The sequence below is a fragment of the Acinonyx jubatus genome, chromosome A2 (assembly GCF_027475565.1).
Source record: "Acinonyx jubatus isolate Ajub_Pintada_27869175 chromosome A2, VMU_Ajub_asm_v1.0, whole genome shotgun sequence".
NCBI lineage: Eukaryota > Metazoa > Chordata > Mammalia > Carnivora > Felidae > Acinonyx > Acinonyx jubatus.
The window spans coordinates 66704719-66729754 of record NC_069383.1 but is presented as its reverse complement, the minus strand read 5'-3'; the positions used below and the strand labels follow the sequence as shown (position 1 = coordinate 66729754).

At 37.6% G+C, this 25036-nt stretch overlaps 1 protein-coding gene and 1 long non-coding RNA gene across 4 annotated transcripts in view; one reads left to right on the top strand and one right to left on the bottom strand.

Moving 5' to 3' along the window:
• Positions 1-25036, bottom strand: part of LOC113603053 (uncharacterized) — a 204163-nt gene that overhangs the window by 48248 nt on the left and 130879 nt on the right. For all 3 annotated transcript variants that reach the window (XR_003424601.2, XR_008297392.1, XR_008297391.1), the window contains exons 2-3: positions 11659-11747; positions 6125-6271 (exon numbers count right to left, since the gene is read on the bottom strand). This is a non-coding gene — a long non-coding RNA (uncharacterized LOC113603053). The remainder of the gene's footprint in view (positions 1-6124; positions 6272-11658; positions 11748-25036) is intronic.
• Positions 1-25036, top strand: part of UMAD1 (UBAP1-MVB12-associated (UMA) domain containing 1) — a 220392-nt gene that overhangs the window by 148764 nt on the left and 46592 nt on the right. The gene's annotated exons all lie outside the window — the stretch shown is intronic.

Here is a 25036-nt window from a genome sequence, read left to right as displayed (position 1 = left end):
TTTAAATGATAGGTCGGTGATGAGGAAACAATGTATTTACTCAAGGGCAGTTTTTGCTTAATAGAAGAACTATTTTATACGGCAATAAAAACAATGGAGTAGGCTACTGAGGATGATCTTCAGGAGATATGTTGGTACTTTTCTGCCTTGGCTCATTTAGGTTTAAGATCCCTTAATTAGTTGATCACAGAGCACCACATCTGATCACGATTTGTCAAAACATCTGTCCTCTCACTCAGGGGCCTTTCCAGCAGGGAGAAAAGTGAGGTGACTTGGAGGTTATTCTTCACATCTCATTGGAAGTCACACGACCCCAACTTTCCTCATTGATCAACCTGTCAATGTCATTGTATTGGTTATAAAGTCGTATTTCCCCCTAAAACATGTTGCGGGCTCTTCATTTAAACATGTATTTGTCTAAAAACCTTGTTTCTTTGTTTCTATGATGTCGAGACTCTTAGTTGAAGATCTTAATTTCTCCCTTTATAATAGTTTTTGAGAATATAATTTTATCAGATGAGTGCAGGGATCTTTGTTTTTCGTTTCCCCTAATATAAAACCCTTCCAAATATCTGATTGACGGGGAAGGGAAGCACAGTTGGATTACCAGTCACTTAACTGGTAAATTTAATTCTTCAGTGTGTTCATCCCCCATGTGTTCATCCCCCTATACAGAACACCTTTTGGGAAGAAGATTTTGTAGAGTGAATTTTTCTCTTTATTTTCATTTGAATTACTGTATTGCAATAATATAGTAGAAAGTACATTTTGGGGAGCCTCTTCTGCTTACCAAATGTCTGATCAAGGACAAGTTAAGGTTCTATTCAACTTCAGTTCTTAGTCAATGAAGTAGGTGAATTAGATATGGTATGTGAGGTTCCCTCCCCTCCCCCCCGCCCCCGGAAGTCCTGGCTCTTGACCTCTTGGGAAAGTGAATTGGAATTTTGCCACCAAATGCCAATCTTTGTATTACTGCTATGATGATGGTGTGTGGGTGTGTGGACGGGAAGGTAGGGATCTGCTGCATTATGAAGATTTTAGGCATTGATTGATTAAGCTTTTATACTTGTTAGAAAGGAATAGTCCAATAGTCCTTGTTGGTAAATTATCAAACTGAAAAACGACTTCCAAAATCCTTGCTCTTGCTTCTAAGATCTGTCTTGGGCCACTGGTAAAGAACAATTGAAGCCCTGTATTATTTCTTAAAATCTATAAACTTTTTATATTAGACGATCAGATTAGCATAGGTTGTTGACTGCCCAGAACACTGGCAAGATGAATTAACTTGAGGCATGTTTATCAGAGTTTGTAAAGATCTTTTCCAGAACCTCAAATTTGTATATTTTTTTCCCACTACCTCTTTGCCCTAATTTCAGTTTCACTGGAAAAAATTATAACTGAAAGGTCACAATTCTGACGTTTTCTGGTTTCCATTGGGGTTAACTAACACACTGCAACATAATGTTCATTCATCCTAGTCAGTAAGGCCAAACTATGTGAGGTGTATGAGAGCTGCCCCTGTTTCCATCCAAAATGCACATATGGTGTGGGTAAGCCAGTAATGGGAGTTTTACGCAATGTTTCTGCTCATGTACACAGTGTGTTGCTCAGCACCAATTATTCCTTGCCAGAAACCCGCTAACCTGCTGCTTTTGTAGCTCTGCTTGATGAGGCTAGGTAGCTTAAAGTGACCACAATGATATTTATTTAACTTCACCGATCTTAGTTTGTTAAAGTTGTAGAACTTTAACCATTTGCCTCCTCTGCTGATTTATTGCAATTGATTGCAATTAGAATCAGAGAACTGGAACCTTGTCATTGCATTGCACGGAGCCACGTCCGAGCCAATGTATGTTTATTAGATATGTGGAGGAGGAAGAGGCAAAATGTGGAAATACTCACTTCTTTGCTTAGCGAATCTAGTTGTTCATCTCCAAATTAGAAAATATTTTTTAAAAAGCAGATAAGATATTCTGTTGATACTTTGGTAGTTATTTTGTTGTCATTTTTCCAGTTTTCCCACTTTTATAGTTTTAAAAACCACAAAATCAGCAGGGTGAGAGGTCCATGTTGGGAGAACAACTGTTCCCTATTTCCCATAGCCATCTTTTTTCTAATCCCCTGTTTTTTAATTAGGAACAAATGGTCCTTATTTTTTCCTCCTTCGGTTCATGTTACAGTTGTAACTTCTTGTGACTATATAGGGAGTTTAAATTAAAGCCCAGCCATATTTATGTGGTCTTTACACAACCAGAGATTCTTTTTTGAAAGACAAATTTCATCTGGCTCTTTTGCATTGGAAAAGGAGCATGCAGATACGTATTTGGTCTAGTTGGCATTTTCTGAATATTCTCCTTTGTACCTTACTGAGGATTCTTGTTGTAAATACACTTAACTGAGGATGGACCAATATGAAGACACAGAAAAAATTTACACTTTAGTGAAGCTCAGCTAAGTTTATGTCAATTTTTACATTTCTTTCCAGACCTAACAGGCACTGCTCCTTACATGTCTTTTTTTTCTTTTCTTTTCTTTTTTTTTTTTTTAATGAATTTCTGTGTTCTTCTACCCTGGTCAATAATTAACATGAATTTCCACCCATTCAAGGACTGTTTAATGTCCACTTTGGGGATGTCATATCCTTAGGAACATACCTTTTACACATTGCTTTTAAATTAAGAAATCATTATGGGTGTGATTTCATAAATTTTCTCTAACACCAGTTATATAATAGAAAGTCTGTGTACTAGAAACTCCTAATGTAAAAGCCAAAAGCCATAATTTTTTTTTTAATAAAAACAACCCACATTTTCTCTGCCTTGTTATGCCACTTGGAGGAGGAGAGAAGACTGGCATGAACTATACCTGAGAGCACAGTGATAATGGACTGAAGTGCCCACTCCATAGTAATAAAAAGCCTATGGAAACTTTCTCAGACCTTTTGAACTGAAAAGAGTGTGCAAACTGTTGCATAATCCTACTTATTAAGCTGGTTTTGGTTGGAGACTAATTGTGAGAACATGCTATTTGTTCATCTAGCTATTCTGGGTCTATCATCACTAGATCCAGCCGGTCCATCAGAGTATATTTCTATCTCATTGCCTTAGTCCTGCAGAGATTGCCTTCCCTGAATGGTTTTACAGCTTGACTGAATAACTCTGTGAGAAACTTGAGTGGAATACACTATAACATTTATTATGAAGGAATTACTAAGACATTGTCTACTACGTCACATAGTCTCCCCTGCGTCAAGTCCCACTTAGGTTTTCTGGTTTCTTACTGCTTTTATATCCGTAGAAAATATTTTGCTTTTCCTGAGATGGTAATATTCCCTTTGCTCAGGGCCATTGTGAAGTCTGTACCTCATCATTTTTTTCTGTTTTCCTTTGGCAGGGGGAAGCTCAGACCTAAATTTACAGCTTAGTTTTAGTAATTATTTAGGACCCTAGAGGATATGATCTGCATACTTTATTTTCCTCTTCTCTAGGCTCCTGTATTTTTCCTGGGCATGATCTTTGAATTTATTTTGAATCTTTTTGGCTGTTTCAGATTCCTTGGGTGGAGAAAAGGGTTAAAATTTGCACACATATATTTATGCAACACTTAAATAAGTCTACCTCTTCTGCGTGGTTTTTATTTTTCTAGGTTATAAGAGATACATATGCACACATACACAATTTCAATTTTCTTTTTATTCTTTTTTAAAATATGTGATAAAATTATACATGAGCTTTTTACTGTGAGGATATATGGACACAGGGCACTTATTTAACGTCTCTCCCATGCCTCGGGCTCACACACTAATGTCCAGTCAGTGTGATTTCTTCAGGATTGTTGTTGACTGGAGGATAAAGGTAAAAAGAGCCTCCTTGCCAGATCAGTAACTTTGTCCAGCTGCTTCCAGGCAGAGGGTACCTTAGGCACCTGCAACCTGCTTGCCCCATCAACCACTCTGTGGCCTCCTTCTACACACACTTTTTCTTCATGCTCTAGACATACTTTTTAGATGGTTTACCAGATTTTAGATACAAGTATGGAAGACCTAGGAAGAGTGACTACCTGACTTAGAGATCTTGTCTTTGGGGTCATTCTTCACAGTAGCGGATTCACAGGACTCCTGCAGTAGCATGGAGAGTTGCCAGAACATGAGCTGTATCACCAGACCTCGAGCTTAGATGTTGGCTTTGCCATATACCAGTACCTTTGATAATACTTAGCCTCTTTGATCTTCATGTCCCTTTGCTGTAAAATGGGAATGGAGATACTTACCTTGCAGGGTTTTGTAAGAATTAGATGAGTCAATATGTAATTTTTATTTATATGTCTATATGCACCGTGTCTGATATATACTGGGCCCTCTAAATGTTTCAATTAGAAGGAAATTATGGCTTAATGCCTTGAAAATCATGCCAAAGTAAGGTTAAAGGGATTAAATCAGGAATCGTGCCCAGATGAAAGTTATAGACACCTAAAAGTCAGCAGCTTAAATTTAGGACTTTATTTGTCCCATGTAATGACAAGGCTCTTGGAAGGTGGTGGAGGCACTGTTTTAGGAACTCAAGCATATCAAGGCCAATGTCCTATGAATCTTGATCTTTTCCTCATGGTTTGCAAGATAGCTATCGCAGCTCCATCCATTATATCCAGTTTCCAGGAAGTTGGGGAAAGGAAGGATGGTGAAAGGAGAATAAAAGTGCCGGTGGCTCAATCAGTTAAGCATCCACTCTTGATTTTGGTCTAGTTCATGATTTCGGTCTAGTTCATGATTTCATGGTGCTTGAGATGGAGCCCTGAGTTGGACTCCCCACTGACAGTGTGGACCCTGTTTGGGATCCTCATTCATTTTCTCTCTCTCTCTCTCAAAAAAGTGAAAAAATAAATAAACATTAAGAAAAAAGTGCCTGTGACCAGAAACTTTCCAAAACCTCTCTAGCAAGATTTATTGGCCCTAATGTGTCACGTGGCTACCCCTAATGGCAATGGAGCCTGGAACATGTTTTTAGCTTGGTACTTTGCTACCCCCAGCAAAATCAGCACTCATTAATGAGGAGGAAAGGAAAGGTGAATATTGGATGGACTGCAACACTCTCTGATATAGATATCATCCTATTTTGCTTTTAGTAGCTTCATTTTTCTAACAATAGACATCGGTGCAGATGGGAGTGAGGGATGTAGAGAGAAATACCCATTGGTGATAACTAGACTCTATTGGAGGCTAGAGGTCTTTGAGTAGTCAAAGGGGATGGGAAATAAAGAAGGATATTTACTTTATTATTACTTTTTGAACCTATGGTAAGTTAGGCATGGTGCTGGTAGGAATTTTACATATATATCTCATTAATTTTTACAGATGAGATGGGCTATATTATCTATATATTTCACTGAGGAGGCAATCAAGTGTCAAGGATATCAGTTTCCCAAGGTCACACAACCAGTGACAGTAATGGAGCCAGAAGTCAGACTTGCACCTGACTAACCACAAAATCTTTGCTTTGCACTGCATGGCTTTCCTGTATAACTCTCAAGAAACCTGCTCTTGCACTTGGCTTTTATTTTCCATAGTGCCTTGTACTACCGGGGTCCATAATAACTACATTTGACCTAATTATTTGTGTACAGAATTAAACTGAACATCATGTAAAGAGCTGCTGGTTGCTGAAGGTTATATAGACGAGGCTGGTGCTTCCCTCCATCATCACCACTCAGCTGGTGGTTGCTGCCTCTGTGTTTCTGCCTCTAGAGTCAGAAGCCCCTAGGGACATTCCTTAGGACAAAGGGAATATGGCAAAGCCCCAGTGACCATTCTCAGGAAGCCAGAATTCAAAATTGGAAGCTGATAGGATGATGTGACATGGAGACCGGTATCTTCTCAAGTCAGTAGCCAGGGAATTATCCTTGATTTTTTCTACCTCTCCCTCTACTCTAAAGCCAGTTGGTCACCAAGTCATTTTGTTTCTACCTCACCTGCCCTTTCCACTACCTCCCCACCACAGCTGCAGTCATTCAGACTTGATTATCTCCCACACGGACTGCAGAGAAGAGTTTCTGAAATGGCCTCCTTATCTTCAGATTTTGCCATCATTCAGTCCATTTGCCCACAGATCTGACCACGGAGCTGCCTTACCTGATGACATCAGGGGCTCTTCAGCTGCTTACAGAACCAAATCCAATGACTTGGAGGTGCGTGCCCCATCATTACCTGGCCTTGCCCCGTTGTGGTTTACAGTGTCTTACCATGCTGGGCAGAAATCACACTTGTGCAGAAGGGCCACTGAAGCAGATCAGAAAGAGGTGTACCATTTTTAGCTGGATAAATTTCCATGGGTGTTACTTTTTTTTGTTTTTTAAACCTTCACCTCATGCCTGTCGACACTGAGAACCAAAACCAGTATTGTGTGCTTTCAGCTTAGTTGCAGTTTTGCTCTGAAAGAAAAATGGGTTCAGATTCTAGCCTAAGGTTATTTAGTCACCAAAACATCCTATTAGTAACTTGGCATTGGTATCTTTATCATTGCCTCAATAAAACCTGATTAGCCTGGTTAATAAGTTATAATTCCCTAGCTTCTTACCAAAGAGCATATTTGAAATATCAGACCATTTCATTTATTTCAATAAATACTTCATGAACACCTATTTTGAACAAAACTCTGTTAAACATTGCTCTCCATGTCTTAAAATTTCTGGATAATTACTCTGTTGAAGATTTGTGGTTAAAAAAAAAATCATATTGCACTTCTAAAAGCTCATCGTTGCAAACTCATGTAAGACAGTTGACCATAACTGAAGCCCAGGATTAGAGGCTATAACTGTGTTTTCAGCAGTAATTGTCACTCAAGCCAATTTTAGGACCAACCATCAATTAACCAAATGAATCAGTTAACCACTGCTTTCCTTAACAAGTTAAGTGTTAAGGAGTTTTACTAATGCAGAAAGGTGGTACCCCGGGAGAGTATGAGATTGGAAAATGATTTATTATGAGAAGTATAAGGTTAAATTACATATAAATTACAGATGAAAGCATAATGTGAGAATGTTTTCTTTTTCTGAGGTATTACTTAATCTCATAAGTGATTTAAAGGTGTATTCTGTGTGCATCTCATTTTTTTAAGGTGTTGATTATGAAATTTATAATTCTATTAACCTTTTGGTTTTGGTTCCTAATATATTTCCTGCAATTGTCAGTCAAATCAAAACCCAAACTTGAAATGAAAATTGTCTAACAACAAATGAGAGACCAAAAAAAACCTCAACTGGCATTTTAAAAAAATATTACGCCTTGTAAATTTTGAATGTTCAGATTTGAGGATTAAATACTGGCACCTCTCTGTCACTTATTTTTCTACTAATGATCATCCCTGCCTCAGCTTTTTAAAATGGTCTGTTGGGTTTCAGTTTAGCATGCAAGCCCTTAAGCTGTCTTTTGTAGTTTCATAAGGGCCAAGAGCTTGTTAGCCTGGAATTTAGTGTATTTTGATAGTCATTTGTTTTTAGTTATTCTTTTCTTGATTTTTTGGAACTCTTTTCATGAGGAAACTCCATGATTCTTACCAATTAGTCATAACCAGTTCGGATTTAGAAATTACATAATTTACTACTTTGGAACACTACTTTGTTCAAAGACCAAATGGTAAAGATGTGGATATTTCACTGAATATAGGGTGATGTGGCTAATAACTAGATCCTCAGAGAAAAAAATAAAACTCCTGAAATTTGTGGCAGGATCAGAAATGCGGCCAGGGAAAAAACAAGTAGTTTAATAAATAAATACTTGTTATTAGTGAAAATTGAGCATGACCTTCTTAGGATTCAATCCTTGTTTTCAGTGGTATAGTTTGTGTTTTCACTGTGTTCATTAACACAAAGAACAAGTAACTTCTCTAGTGGCTTGAGATTGGACTCACAGGAAAACATTAGGTAGTAATTAAGAGCAAGGCTTTTTTTTTTTCCTTAGTTTGTGAAATTTTAAGTATACTTCCTAATGCGGTCACTACTTGCCACATGTAGCTATTGGGCACTTGCAATGTGACTACTCTGAATTCTGATGTGCTAGAAGTGTAAAGTATATACTGCGTTTCAAAGGCTTGGCATGAAAAAAAGATCGCAAGTATCTCAATAATATTTTATGTTGAGTACATGTTGCTATGATAATCTGGATATACTGGGCTGAAAAAAGAATATTAAAATTAATTTCACCTTTTTCTTTTAACTTTCTTACTATGGTTACCAGAAAACTGAAAATCACATATATGGTTCACCTTAAATTTGACTGGACTATGCTCATCTACTAGGCTAAAAAAAAATCTTTAATATGTATAGTTAATATTGGTTATTAGCAACATAGTTGATTCAGATTTTTAACATCTTGAAGAGACCATTTTGGGGGCAGTTTGGGAAGCCCATTTATTCTTTTGCTCCGTGCAAGGGTTGCAGGTTGAAGCAGCTGTTCTTTGGAATTGCCAACCCTGTTCAGTTGACTGATAGCAATCGATAGATAGTTATGGAAGGAATAAATGCCTCTTTGTTGTCACACAGCCTAAGTGAATGAAGTGCACCTACTGTTTCTCTCCTTTCCACCTTTCTTCCCCTGAGGGCTTTGACGTCGTTAATAATTGGTTGATATTTATAGTAACATAAATCTAAACGCAGGTTTTCAAAGACCCAATTCATATATTACCATATACTATAAATGATGGTATGTCATAAGTTATCATGGCTTATCATCTTATTTACAACCCTTGGCTAATATTCTGTCACTTATTATATCATTACATATTATTACTGATGATAATATCTATAACCAAAAATGAATTTTTCATACTGTGCTTTTATAAGAAACCAGCCGAAGCAGAGTCTGCATGTAGTAAGAGCTGGGACACAGGCACTTATTAATAATCAGCCTCTTTTCCAGTGAGATTTAACTATTTCCTTTGTGGGGGAAAAAATCATAGAAGAGCTGTGTGTATTTTATTTTAAAATCTTTAATTTATGAACTGTTTGACACCACCCTAAAACGTTTTGGAGCACTGAGATTAGTAGAATGAGGTCACATTATGTTAGGCAGAGAGGCCATTGAATAGGCGTTGATAATAATAAAACCTATAAAGGTCATTCTGTGAAGATAAATGTAATATTTGAATTAGTCAGTCATTTGATTTCTCTAAAAACGTAATAAGTTAATCTTGTTCCAAAAAAAAAAAAAACCCTCCAATACTGGTAGTTTTCTTTTTAATGCCTTTCCTCGTAGGCAATCTTTTGTACATCATGCAAAGGACCATACAATCAGCATGAAATGAGAGAGTGCTTTTTAAATTTGATGAATAAGGGCTCTTTTTTTCTCCAGCTGATATGCATGCAAGGTGGAGGTCTGTATCTCACCAGCAGACTATTTGGTATCTATCCTATAAGTAGCTCCCAGTTTATATGTGTGCCTTAATGAGGACAGAGGTGTGGAAGTAATAAAAAAAAGAGCTGAAAGTGCATAAAAAAATAGCTCAACGCTTTAGTGTAAACGCTGCAAGATTCCCAGATTTGGACAGCTGGGCTTTCCACCTTGCCCTGGATTCCAAAGATGGCCGTGTCATCCTTTTTTTTTTTTTTTTTTTTTTTTTGGCAGTCAATTGAGGACATATTAGTAAGACCTCCGTGAGCATGAAAAACTGTTTTTGGTGCTGGTGGGGTTGTCTTTTCTGTCATTTATCACGAAAAGTATTATTTGTTAATTTTTTTTTCTAAGTGTTACTCCTTTAGAAAAGTTTTTATGCCTCTATATTATTATGGGCTGTTGGCTCTACAGAAATACTTGTCTTTGAAGTTGGAGTATTTGCAATATGTTAATGAACGTTATTCTTCTTTTTTTTTTTTTAATGTTAATATACTGTTTCATTAGGTAGGAGTGGATGCTCCGCTCCTTGCTGTTTTAAATGGCACAGTGTTTAAGAGATTCCTGGTATTGCTGGGAAAGTTTTTATAACTTACCAGTCATTTTTGTTTTGGGCTTCATTATTCCCTCATATGTAGCTAAAGCATTTCCAATTGCATAAAAGAAGGCAAAATGGGGGCACCTGGGTGGCGCAGTCGGTTAAGCGTCTAACTTCAGCCAGGTCAGGATCTCGCGGTCCATGAGTTCGAGCCCCGCGTCGGGCTCTGGGCTGATGGCTCAGAGCCTGGAGCCTGTTTCCGATTCTGTGTCTCCCTCTCTATCTACCCCTCCCCCGTTCATGCTCTGTCTCTCTCTGTCCCAAAAATAAAATAAACGTTGAAAAAAAATTAAAAAAAAAAAAGAAGGCAAAATGCCACAAATCAGATAAATCGGTCATTAATTGAGCCAACTCTTTCCTCGTAAGGTACTACCATAACTAGGACTTCCAGATGTAGCAAATAAAAAAACAAAAAAAAACAAGATGCCCAGTTAAGTTTGAATTTCAGATATACAACAGATTTTTTTTTAGCATAAGTTTGTCCCGTGCAATATTTGGGTCATACTTAGACTACAAAAGTCATCTATATTTGATCTGGCAACCATAACCATAGTTCAGCTTTCTTATTAATTCAAAGAACTCCAGAGCTATGTTAATTCTATGCTTGGATGTTCTGCACAATGCTGATTGCTGACCATCCCACCACAACCCAGTTCTTAGGGATATCATAATATAGTTACAATTCTTGGAAGCTCAAAGTGCTTCCAGTATGTTTTCTCATTTATCCACACATTGGAGGAAGATAGAAAAGGGCGCACTCTATTCTCATCTTGCCTGCTTTTCATTTTAATAAAAAGGAGAAAGTAGTCTCTTACAAAGTGATAGGGCTTATTCTGAAAGCTAAGAGACCACCTATAGCAGAATTTGGATTATCCTCCTTACCCGTGTTTTTGGTTCATTTAGTAGGAACTCTCTAGCAGATTTTTAAAACTTCAAAACAAGTGAATTCAGAGAGAACATGCATATTCAGTGTATTTTATAAATGAGGAGGGCAGGTGAAAAGTGACTTTTCCAAAGTGAACACTGCCATCCAAGTGAAAGATTTTAAACTTCCCTATGCTCTCCCTTCTCCTCCTACCTTGCCCTCCACATAACAGATGCTGAGAAGAGCCACTCAAAATGCACGTCCTCATCCCTTGTCATCTGCATTATTACTGAGGTTTCCTAGGTGATATTTCTTCCTCCAGCCTCACTCCCTACCAAACTGACAGCTAACAGCAATTCTTCTAAAACATAAATCTCACCACACCACAATCTTACACAGTCTGTTTCAGTGACTACTTATCAGAGAAAGTCCATGCTGCTTAGCATGGCATTCAGTGCCCTTCCTGATCTGGGCTCTACTCAATTCCCTTTCTTTTACTTCTTCCTCAGCACTTGATGCTACAGAAATAGCAAAATATTTGAAATGCTTCAAACATGCCACTTTATTATCTCCAGCTTCTTCATTATCTCCAGCTTTTTGTGCATTGTTCCCTCTGACCGGAATGTATATCTCCTTGTATCTTCCTAGCAAAATCCTGTTCATCTTTGAAAACACTGTATAGGCATCATTTGCTCTGGGAGGCTTTCCCTGATCACACTTCCCATATCCTTACAGTGAATTCTGTTCTCCTACTTCAACTTTTGCATACACTTGTGGTATCACATACACCACAGTGTATTGCAGTGGTTTACTCACATGCCTTTGTGCTGTAGAAGTTTGCTAAGTTTTCTGAGGACAAGACATTATCATCATCATTGCCAAATCTCTGGTTTCTAGCGCAGAGCCTGGAAAACAACAAGCATTTGGAGATGTGTTTGAGTTCCTGAAATGATCGGTTGTCCACTAGATCAAACTTTAGGTAAATCCAGTCCCCTTGAACTGGTCCCATGCTTTAGCTGCTCCCTGACACAAGTTTTGTCCTTTCTTTCACAGCAGTTGGTAGATAGAGAAGTGACTCAATTATCAGCTGAATGACTAATCTACCAGTGCTGTTTATTAGTTAACTGTGGAGTTTTTTTATGGGGTAAAGTACTCCCATACAGAGGGGTGGTTGTGGCAGCCTTACATAATAGAGTAATAGAAGTTTGCCTTCAGGTTCTGTATCTCCTTTTGTTTCTTGTGCTTTCTACCTCTAAGGCTGCCCATCAGTCTTTTTGGGGTGGGAACTGTGTCATGGGATGGAGGTCAGGAGGTGGGGGGCAGGGCACTAGATAAGGGAGTAGTGATTTTTACTATAGTAGCCTGACATTGCTCCTTTTCTGGACTAGTCTTCAAACTTATCTGTCTTTATGTTCCATCCCCTTGGGACCTACCCAATCATGGAAGTTAATTAATAAATTAATTCACAACAAGATATTCAATTATATTGAGAGCTTAAAGTGTAACTCCTCTCAGATAACACTTGCATTTTAACGAATGCTTTTAATCCCTATTTCCAAAGAATGAATACTGGCATGATACACTTTATAGTAAATATATACTTCATAATACCAAGGAAAAAAGTGTGTTTGAAAAAACTGGGGATCTTTTCATCTCCCCTCAAATAGTATTACCTAGGTGCTATCTGTAAAGTGTATATACATAGATGAATCAGGAATTGCATTTGACTGCCTATAATGGACAATCATAAACTGGTGGTTTCAACGAATCAGGGTTTGTTTGTTTTTTCCATTGAAAAATGTCCTGGGTTCAGCAATTGAGGGCCAGTATAATGGCTCATGATACCATCAATGTACTAGACTTCTGTCTTTCTGCCCCACCACCCTTAACGTGTGGCTTTAAAACACCAGGTTGCCTCCTGATTACCAGATGGCTGCTGCATCTCCAGCCATTAAAGGAGGAGATTGAGGCAAAAGCAAGCCCCCTTTAAATAGCTTTTCCAAAAGCCCAATTCAATAGGTTTCACTTGGCTGTCTTTACTAGCAGGGATGGTTGGGAAATGTTGTTAGCTACGTATATTGCCGAGATACTTACCTATAACTAAGAAAGAAGGGAAACAGCCCACTGATAGACAACTAATAATCTTACAACCAAATTAGGGCAAATAATGTGTTATCTCATCTTTATGGGATCAATTCAAATAAAAAATACTTAGAAAAAACAGCTTATTGTAGTTAATATTATAATAGATTTTCCTATAAGATGCAGTTTTTAAAATTTTTTTATTTAAAAATATTTTACAAATTTTTTTTTTTAATTTTTTTTTCAACGTTTATTTATTTTTTTGGGACAGAGAGAGACAGAGCATGAACGGGGAAGGGGCAGAGAGAGAGGGAGACACAGAACTGGAAACAGACTCCAGGCTCTGAGCCATCAGCCCAGAGCCTGACGCGGGGCTCGAACTCACGGACCGCGAGATCATGACCTGGCTGAAGTCAGACGCTTAACCGACTGCGCCACCCAGACGCCCCTACAAATTTTTTAAAGTAGGCCCCACACCCAACCCTAACATCGAGAGTCACATGCTGTGCCTACTGAACCAGCCAGGCACCCCAAGGCACTCAGCTACTATGTGACTCAAACTCGAATTCGGATATATCAGACTCAACCCAAACACTTACTGCCAAGTCAGTGAATCAGAATTGGGAGCCCCAGTTCTGCCACAGGCTTGCAGAGCCCCTAGTTCTGAAGTAACTGCAGCTAGGTCAGTCCTCAGGGACACCATCCCAGCCAACCTCTGTCTGTGTGCACACTGTCATGCTTGCACGTGCCAGGGCTTAGCTGCCACCAAAGCCTGGGATCCGGAAAAGAAAGGAGATAACCCCAACCTATCTTGCCCCCTACTCTGTCTGCCTTATTGCCCATGAAGTCCTCCTGAAACCCAGCTTCCCAATGACCCTTCTCCTCAGCATCTACATAACCGGTGGTACAAACCCTCACTCTTCAGGAATCGCTGACCAAGTTAGAGGGAATTACGTTTCAAAGTCAGTTGACCCAGATCATCAAGGCCTTTAAAGGCCAGATCTCAGAGTTCGACTTGTATTTTGTATGTGATTAGCAGGTCACTCGCTAACAAGAAGTAGACGAAAGAATCAGTGGTTTTCCATCAAAACACAAAGAAGGAACATTATTATAAGGTAAAATTTCTATATATAATGACCGTATAGTCATGTCACTTTTGAAGGAAACGTTGTAAGTGCATTGCAATATCTACCAAACATTTTCTTGTTCTATCTATGGCAATTCTTAGCACTAACGCTAATAAGGACTTGGCTTTGGATATAGCAGCTAGCAATTTTTTAGAAAACCAAATTTGGTGAGGAGGGTAAATTATATAGGAAATAGATTTTGGATGAAAATTTTAAATTGTCATATAATGAACAGTAGCAATGACATACCTACATTTAACAGGCAGTCTAATTCTATCAGTAAAAGCTGGTTATAGGTTTGGGGAACCGGTGATTTCTATTTGACTTCAAATTTTAAATATAGTCATTCAGCAAATGATTTTTAAGCATCAGCATTGATCGTACTTCTGCATTATCCATGGCAGTGTGGGAGAGGTATACAAATACACTCAGTGAGTGCAGGTCATTTGACTCTCTGGATAAAAAATTAAAGCTCATTTTACTTTTTATAAATGTAAATGAACAGAAAAAAAGGCTGAAGCCTGAGCTAGAAATAAAACCATAGTGCTTTAGGTCCATATCATGGGTCTCGCTGAAATAGCACATTTCATTTTTATTCTAAAGAAAGATACAGTTAATAATCTGATATCCTTTTGAAAATCAATTCCCTATACTTCATATCAGTGATGAAAAATATTTACGATGTAAAGGTATATGTTAATTTTACACCAGTCCTAATAAAAGCTAAGAAAAAGATGCAGTATCAGCCTTCTGGATGTCCTTGGTCAGGTAGAATTTAAGGGCTTGAGTCATGGACGACTCATCCTTTTTCCTTGCATTTAATTATTTACTAAGTCCTGTCAGAGTGTCTTGTTTGTCCTTTCCTTTACCTCTCCTATGCCAGGACCAGAGATCAGACCCTATCATCCCTCATCTGATTTATTACAGAGCCTCCTGACAGATCTTTCTCATGGCTTTTGCCTTTCTGGTATATTCTTTACATGGTGTCAGAATTTTGTACTTAAGTTAAAAAAGGAAAAAGAAAGAAAAAAGTTGTATCCCCACCTCCCCCCATCCCCTGTCAAACATCTAGTGTCACCTGTTACTTAACAGAACCATATAAAACTGAGCTTGGCATTTAGCAGTGGGTCTGCAGCTCCTGCCAGGCCCCTCCAGGGCTGCATTCTATTACTTCCACTTCCCAGACATGCCTCCTGCTTGCATAGCTCTCTGCCTTGCTTGCTGGGCACTTGGTGGAATACCCTTTCTGCAGTAGCTACAGTGGAGGTCAGCCCTGACCTTCAAGCCTAGCCCAGAATGTAACTGTTTTCCCTGGTCCCCCCATCGGAAGCCAGGTCTCTGTTTTAGGCACTGTCTCTACTCTCCCTAGTCCTTCCTTTCTCTCTCTCTCTTTTTTTTTTTTTTTTTTTTTTTTTTTTTTGCTCTGGGTACCCAGTAACTTTGGACCAACTTTGAAATATAGAAAAACAGTCATACTGATTCTTCCTTTTAGCATGTTTTCTACTTTTCCTTGTCCCTATATACTTCAGTATTTTCTTTAATCTTCTATCAGGTATTGCCTCAAAACCTTTGTAGGAAGGGCAATACTAACGCTTGAGTAAATATAAATAAATGCATAGACCATGTGTCTGTGGAATCAGGAACTGTGTCTTGCTCATCTTTGTATCTTCTAGCACTGTCTCTACCAGATAAGTGAATTGAATTGGAGCATATTTCCATCCCTACATCTTTATATAAGTATCTGCATACAGAATTTCTCATCAATTTTCTGAAGTGGCTACAAGAATTTTTCTTAATTATAAAAAATAAACCAGGGGCACCTCCGTGACTCAGTCAGTTAAGTGTCCCCCTCTTGATTTCGGCTCAGGTCATGATCTCATGACCTGTGAGATCGAGCCCCAGGTTGGGCTCTGCACGGTCAGTGGGGATTCTCTCTCTCCTTTCTCTCTGCCCCTCTCCCTCTCATACATGTGTGCACATGCTCTCTGAAAAATAAACAGTTCTTAAAATGTATATTTTGTTGTTAAAAATGAACCCTCCTATATCTCTCATTCTTAGATAAAATATTAAGATTATATAAATACTAATGATACACTTATTCATTTATAAGGAAATTTATTTGTATTGTTTGTATTAAGTTAGATATTCTGGGCTTGTGTAAATTGAGTGCTCATGACTAGTAATCTGATGTAAATTCAGAACAGTTAGAATTAAGGTACCATTACTTTTACTGGTTTAGCCCCTCACCTCCTATCTTTATGCCCACCATGTCCTCAACTCACAGCTGCCACAGCCAGACTTTATCTTGCAGAAACTTACTCCTCTTACATGTTTTTTAGATGTTTATTTGTTAAGAGAGAGAGAGAGGAGGGGAGGGTCAGAGGAAGAGGGGGACAGAGAATCCAAAGCAGGCTCTGCTGTCAGCCCAGAGCCCAATGCAGGACTTGAACCCACAAACCGTGAGATCATGACCTGAGCTGAAATCAAGAGTCAGATGTTTAACTGAGCGAGCCACCCAGGTGCCCCGTCCCTTTACATATTTTTCAAAGTTCCATTCATTGGAGGTGCATTATATGATTCTATATACTTTTTTTTTATTATCTGTCATATTTGATCATAAAATCAAACCAAGGAACAAAAAGTTCTACTTGTTAGTTCCATTCATTTTTTTTATTTGAAGTATAGTTGTCACATGTTACATTAGTTTCAGGGGTACAACATAGTAATTCAACAAGGTTATATGTGATACTATGCAAACCATAAGAGCAGCTACCATCTGTCACTACACAGGGCTATTGGAACACAATTCACTACTTCCCGTATGGTGTACCTTTTATTCTTGTGACTTATTCATTCTATAACTAGAAGCCTGTATTTCTCCCTCCTTCTGGCAACTGTCAGTTTGTTCTCTGTAGTTTTGGATCAGTTTCTGCCTTTTGTTTATTTATTTTCTATATATAAGTGTAATTATACAGTATTTGTCTTTCTCGAACTTATTTCACTTAGCATAATACCCTCTAGGTCCATCTATGTTGTCACAGATAGCAAGATCTCATTCTTTTTGATGATGGCTGAGTAATATTCCATTGTGTGTATGTATGCGTGTATATATGTATACACGTGTATGTATACATACATGTGTATACATATGTACATACATATATGTACATGTGTATACATACATTTTTACACACATACCACATCTTCTTTATTCATCCCTTTACCAGTGGACACTTGGGTTGCTTCCATATCTTGACTATTGTAAGTAATGCTACAATAAACATAGAGATACATATATCTTTTCAAATCAGTGTTTTTGTTTTCTTTGGGGAAATACCCAGTAGTGGAATTACTAGATCGTATGGTATTTCCATTTTTAATTTTTTGAGCCCCTCCCCCGCCCCACCAATGCTGTTTTCCAGTGGTTGCAGCAGTTAGCATTCCCACCAGTGGTACAAGAAATTTTGTTTTTCTCCACATCCTTGCCAACACCTGTTATTTCTTGTCTTTTTGATTCTAGCCATTCTGACAGGGGTCAGGCGATAGCTTATTGAGGTTTTGACTTGCATTTCCCTGATGATGAGTGATGTTGTACATCTTTCCATGTGCCTCTGGGCCATCTGTAGGTCTTCTTTGGAAAAATGGCCATTCAGAGCCTCTGCCGGGTTTTTTTTCCCCAAGTAATCTTAAGCCCAATGTGGGGCTCGAACTCATGACCCTGAGATCAAGAGTCATGTGCTTTGCTGACTGGACCAGCCAGATGCCCCTTTTTGTCCATTTTTTAATCAGAGTATTTTTGGGGTGTTGAGTTGGAGAAGTTACTCATATATTTTGGCTATTAACCCCTTATTGGATATGTCTTTTATAAATACCTGCTTCTCTTTAGTAGGTTGTCTTTTTGTTGTGTTGGTTTCCTTCACCGTGTAGAAGCTTCTTATATTGATGCAGTCCCAATAGTTTCTTTTTGCTTTTGTTTCCCTTTCCTAAGGATACATAGCTGTAGTTGATGTCAGAGAAATTATTGCCTCTGTTTTCCTCTAGGAATTCTATGGTTTAGGTATTATATTTAGGTTTTTAATCCATTTTGAGTTTATTTTTGTGTGGTGTAAGAAAGTGGTCCAGGTTTCTTCTTCCTCATGTAACTGTCCAGCTTCCCCAGCACCATTTATTGAAAAGACTGTCTTTTCCTCATTGTATATTCTTACCTTTCTTTGTCCATACAAGCGTGGATTTATCTCCGGGCTCTTTGTTCTGTTGATCTATGTGTCTGTTTTTGTGCCAGTATTTGATCACTACAGCTTTGTAGTATTACTTGAAATCTGATATTCTGATACCTCCAGCTTTGTTCTTCTCTCTCAAGACTGCTTTGGCTATTCGAGGTCCTTTTGTGGTTCCATACAAATTTTAGGATTATTTGTTCTAGTTGTATTACAAATGCTATTGGTATTTTGACAGCAATTGCACTGAATCTGTAGACTGCTTTGGGTCCGAGATATTTTCATATTTTTCCATTTGTTGGTGTTCACTTTGATTTCCTTCGTCAGTGTTTTATAGTTTTCAGTGTCTAAGTCTTCCACCTCCTTGGCAGGTTATTGTTTTGGTGCAACTGGAAATGAAATTGTCTACTTAATTTCTCTTTTTACCACTTCGTTATTATCATGTAAAACACAACCAACTTCTGTGTATCAATTTTGTATCCTGCACCTTGACTCAATACTGAAATTTAATGAATTTATTATTTGTCATAGTTTTTTTGTTTTTTTTGGTGGGGTCTTTAGGATTTTCTATGTATGGTATCATGTCATCTGGAAGTAGTGAAAGTTTAACTTCACTTTACTGATATGGATGCCTTTTAGTAGCTCCATTCTGGATAGTTTGTGTTCTTTTGAGTAAAAGAAGTCAAAATAGTCTCCAAATCAGAGGTCAGTATTCGCTGTTCTGAAGTTTGATTACTTAGTTTTGCACTGGGTTTAGCCTCATTTTTACTGATTATCTGAACCAGACTCCCCATTGAACCTCCCTGGTGACCTGGTCCTGTGTTCAGAGCCAGGGGCTAGGAACTCCAATTCCCTTTGTGGCTTTTTGACAATTACCTAACTTTCCTGTATTTCCTCATTGACACCATTGGGATAATTGCCTTTTCATACCTCATAGGAGTATTGTAGGATTAATTAATGTTTGTAAAGTGTTTTCAGGATCATGATGAAAGGTATTAATTTGTAAGCATGTGGTATTATTATAATTATTAGTAGTAATAGGGATGGTTGTTTAATGCAAATTTTCATCTAAGTGTAGTGTCATATTTTCAAAGGACAACCTCTTTCTTTGTGGCCAGATGTGGATACAATTAACCCTTTACCCTTTATTTTGAAGATACAATTAGCCAATTGTGTGTGCAATTAGACGTGTATGCAGTTTTTGCCAGAACAACTAATTACAGCCTTGGTAAAAGTCCTTTGAAAATGCTAGCCCTTTGAATCTTAACTGTCCCTATCTGTGTAATAAGCAATTTGTGCTACGCATATTTTGAGGCTGCTGAGGCTCCTGAATGTTGAAGAATTGCTCTTGCAGTTACTGGAGAAAGATTTTATTTTCTTGAAGCCCTAGCATTGTATTTTGCCATCAAGCCTAAAAACCCTTTCACGTAGTTCTGGTTTCAAAGGTTTTATTGATTTTTCTTAATCTTGACATTCAGCTGAAAGATTTTCCACAGGCTGCATTTTGTGAAACAGGTTTTTCTTTTGTAATTTTTTTCTCCCTTGAAAACTCCATTTCTTTTCTGTCTCTAATCCAAACATATCATCTCTTACTACCCTTACTCACTAAATAGCAAGTGAGAAACAGATTAGTACTGATCCTCTCTTCCCAGATGTGGCTTTGTGACACCGTTTTACACGGGATTTTTAATCACTATAATGTAAATTCTATATATACAGAAGAGTAGAAAGAATACTGAAGAGACCAGGAAGGTACTGTTGTACCCACTGCTCTCCTGTTATTGAGGGAAGGGGGGATGTTCATGGCTTTTAATGAGAAGTTTAAAACAGCCTCTTTTAAGATATTTACACTTTGACACTTCTCACTGATCATCCTTGAACTTGACTTTGTGCAGAACACTATCCTACACCATGGGAGATTCAGAGCTGAGCAAAGCACACTTGTCACCTTCTAGGAGCTTAGTATCAAGAGTGGACGATGAGAAAGGTGTTCAGGTCTGCACACTCCAGTAAGTGTTGTACAAACAAAGTGCTGGGGTAGGGTGTTTGGTAGAAATGGGGATTACACTGATCCAGGGACATCAGCAGAAGCTTCTCTGAAGCTGCATTTTAGATAGGACCTGAAGGACAGGTCAGCATTTTGGTAGACAAAATGGAAAGTTTGATAGAGAAGAGGGAACGTTTTTGGGTGAGTGAAGGCAGCAAGATGCTAAAATGGAGGCAGGTTCAGGAAAGGGTGGTTGGTTTTGCTAGAGTTGTAGTGACCTTGTGAAGGAAGTGGTAGGAGGTAGAAAGGCAGCCTGGGGCCACACTGTGGAGAGCCTTCAAGGGAGGGAGCAAAATTCATACTTATCTCAGCTGTCAGATTGAAGCAATGGTAGGGGTTTTGATAGAACGACATGACCAGTGCCAGGCCTAAAAGGGAAGCAGGCTCGCTGCATCCTGGATGAAGTGCAGTGTGACGGAGTAGAAGAGGAGAGGTGCCTTTGGAGATGGTGCCAGAATGAAGACCAGTCATCTCTGTGGACTGTTAGCATTGGGAGTGAAAGGGGAGTCGTTAGACACACAAGGCATGCTGAGGACTTAGTATTTCTTGATATTGGCAACTCTCCTGACGTGGAGGTGAAGGACAGGAAGGAGCTAGGTCAAGACGCCTGGGAAGAAAGAGGAGAAGTACCTTTCACTGAAATAGAGATGTCAGGAGGGGGGCAGATTTAATAGCACTAACTCCTGGGAATTACCACACTGTGGCATGTTTAGACAAACAGACGATAGCAGGATAGAAGAAGATTAATTCTAGATAGCAAATGTAATGTTTCCAAGAAGAATGGTAGAAGGGAAGTATATTTTATCTCAACAACAGCAAAATCAGCTGGTATTGCTGGGGCGCCTTGTTAACATGACAAATGAGAGCATATAAACAGAAAGCTTGAAGAAATTAAATACATTTCTCAGAGCCTATTAACCTTTATACTATGAAAAACTAATTGGAGTGCTTTTATATATATGCTAAGTGTCCAAAACACAACTCTGTGTGTGCTTTAAAAATATTTTTTTTAGTCACTGAAAAGTAGCTACAATATTGGTGGTTACTTTTAAAAGTTCCTTTTTAAAATAATTGAAATAAAGAAGCCAGAGCAAAATAGTACTCTCATCTCTAATCTTAGGAAAGTCTGTTCCCCATCTCATTCTGTCAAACACTGGTTTGTAAGGAGGTTCTATGGGTAATTTATCATGCCAGCAGCCCCAAGAATGTGGAGATCTACCCAGGTATCCCTAAAACCCCCAGATAACCTCATATAATTCTGTCATCCATAAATTTCCTAGCCTCTTTCCAGCCTTTTTACATTTTCATGCTTCACCATGTCACTAAACAATAAATCTCATGATTCAGGGACTTATTACCAATTATTGAGGAAAAAAGAAGTCTTCTCAACCGTCATTGGTAAAATGAAAAGTCCATAATCCATATGGTAGATGCTCTGTACACATAATTTTTGTCACCTTTTTCCTTAAGTAATGGGGCATTGTGGAAAGACTATGAGCTTTGGAATATATCTAGTTACCTTCTCTATAAAGTGCAAATAATGAAACATTATCCTTCTGGTTGCTCAGGCTGAATCTTTGGCCTTCTGCTGACTCCTCCTATCTCTCATGCGTACAGCCAATGTACCAGCAAATTCTATCAGCTATACCTTCAGCTACTTCCAGATCCATCACTTCTTGCCCCCTTCACTGCCACCTCAGTTCAAGCAAATATTATCTACTGTCTGGATTATTATAGTAGCTTCTTAACTCCTTTCTTCCACCTTTGTTGTTCAGCAGTCTATTCTCAACTACAGAAAGGACACAGTGATTCTTTTCAAACACAAGGCAGTTGACTTTCAAGTACAAGCCAAAGTCTTTGACTGCAACCTCAAGGCCCTATACAATCTGGTTTCCTAGTGGCTTCTTCTCCTACTACCATTTCCTTTATTTATGCTCTTCCAGTCTCACTGCCTCCTGGTTGTACAAACTCCTGCCTCAGAGCCCTTGCATTGGTTGTTCTGGCCTGGAACACCCTTCTTGCATCTCCTAAAAGTGTTTCTTCAGTTACCCTCTGATAAAGTGGTAACTCCCCACTCCATCATGCTCCGTGCCTCCTTTCTGCTTTATTTTTCTTCATAGTACCTGTCACCATCTACTATTATACAGTGTATTTCGCCTAATTGTATTATATGTCCTTCCCAGGGCTTGTAACAATACAAACTTTTTGGCAATGATTATACATCAGAACAACACATATCATTCCTGAAGGCATAGCACATAGAATTACACACAGCATCCTGATATCAAATTCAACATCATTTTTGTGCAGAAAATTGATCATTTAACCTGTGGTGCTGTTGAACTATACTGCTTTCAAAAAGCATTCTTCCATTGTTCTGTTCACTCATTCGTGCTTATGAGATCTTCCTGTGATTTGTCTGTTTGATACTGTGTTCCTTGAAAGGTACAGATAAATCTGACATTTACAAAAATGTTAGGTCAGTCTTAGTAATGGTTTCCAGATACTTAGATGTAAAATTTTTTTCTCATCTAGATAAATTTATGTCTATTCAAAATTTTTATTTCAGTTCCATGAATAATTTTTCTAGTAGCTTTGGGGGAATAAAGTTTGTCAAGCTCCCCCCCTCCCCAGTGGAATCTAGTAAGAACTTTTTAGTAATGATTGAGTCAACAATATATGCCTACTTAGAAAATACTCCGTTGAGTACCAAGTAATTTATATACATATACAGAACAAATATACACATCAAAAAGGTAAATTATTCAAATATTCTGTTCTTATTAGATTATTAGAAGTGTATTAGCTGCTCATCATCGTTGTAATTCTAGGTCTGTCTGTATTTCTGTTTTTGTTTTCTTTTCTATATGTTGGTCCTGTTTTTGGATGGAATAGTATTTGTGACTCTTAAATTATGGATTCTGTCCTTATCAACAACAAAACATGGTCTATATGTTTTTAAAAGCATTTTCCTGTTACTTTTTACGTGACATTTTATTCTAATCCTGGTTTTTGGTTTGCCTTTTTTATTTTTAATCTTGGTTATTTCTAGTCATTCATTCATTTGCTGATTAGTACAACACATCTATTGAGGTTCTAGCCATACAGGCATGAAGGAGACAGCCATATTCCTCTCTTATGAGGTTTATATTCTAGTGCAGAGAATTGGGCAATAAACAAAAACAATTCTAAGAGTAGCATGTTCTATGAAGAAAATAAAATAGAATTGTGTGCCAGCATGACAGGCAGCACAATAAGATGAAAGTTTTAAGTTACAAAAGGAGATTATTTGTCCTTTATTGAAGGGCTTTAAAACACATTTCTTGAAATAACTGATTTAAGATCACACATCTCAGCTATCTTATTTTAGGTTTTCTGGTGTTTCTTTGTTTCCTTTTATTCTTTTCATTCCTCTGGATAATCTCTTTTTTTTTTTTTCTCCAGTGATATGGAAGATGTTAACACTTTTGTTTACATAAGTGGCTCTTTTTACTTTCTCTAAAAACACTCTCTGATCTAAATTTTGACTGTCAAATCTGAGAATTACATCTTTTATTTGCCCCTTTGTAACATATAAAATATAATTTCCATACTCCTTACTTATAGTCTTTATTAATGTAATCTTAAGTGTCAGATTTAATCAATTGTATTAAGTACCTATTCATAATTGGGTTTCATATCCACAATTAAATTGATTTACCTCTATATTTAACTTTTAATGGTTACCATCAGTCTTTATAATTTTATCTTCCTGAATTTCCTAATTTTGATGCTAAACTTTATATAATTACTTTTAAAATGGCTTGAATAATTATCTTAAGCTCTTATATATTTAAAACTTGTTTTTTGTTTTCTTTACAAATGGACAGTTTTACTGGCTATAAAATTCTCATGTTACAATCTTCGGTTGCCCCCAAATTATACATACTACTTCATTGTCTTATAAGTAGGTAGCTTGTTTTGTCTTTTCTGTTACATTCTATAGTTTATTTTATCTTTGAAATTTACAAATTTACCATATATAGCAAATTATGTGGGACTCAAGTTTGGTTTCTTCCTCAAAATATTCATTAGTAGCTTAGATCTCACTTGTTTTCCTTCTGTTCTCTATTTGTCATTTTATCTTTTTAAATTTTGCTATTACATTTTTCAGTTACTTGGTGATACGTTTTAAAGGTTCAAAGAAACCTGAAGTCAAGAACTTAAATTTGTCTGGAATGATAGCTTCCCCAGTTTCTGGCAGATGCAAACTTAAATCCCTCTAGATGAACTCCTTTTAATCAGACCTAAAATATTTTCACAGAATTCAAAGCAATATTGATTCTTCAGTAAAAACTTACAAAATCCATAAAGAAACAGGGTTGTACACATGCTAAATTAATAGACACGGCAGAATCAAATCTGCATATTGCTCAGATATTGGTTAGTATGTCTCATATAATACAAGATAAGTGTGCTTATTATATTTAAAGGATTAAAAACAAACTTGAAATATGTTAAGGATTACGAGACTTTTAAAAAATATCAAGCATATGTGGAAAAGGACAAAACAGAACATTAGGAATTAAAAGTAGTAATTCAATGCATAGGTTGACATTTAGCATATTAGACATAGATGAAGAGAGATTTTATGGGCCAGAAGACTGATCTTAAGGAGCTACTTAGAATGGAACAAATAAACAGAAATGCAAAATCATAGCATGGAGAGTGCTAATTTTATA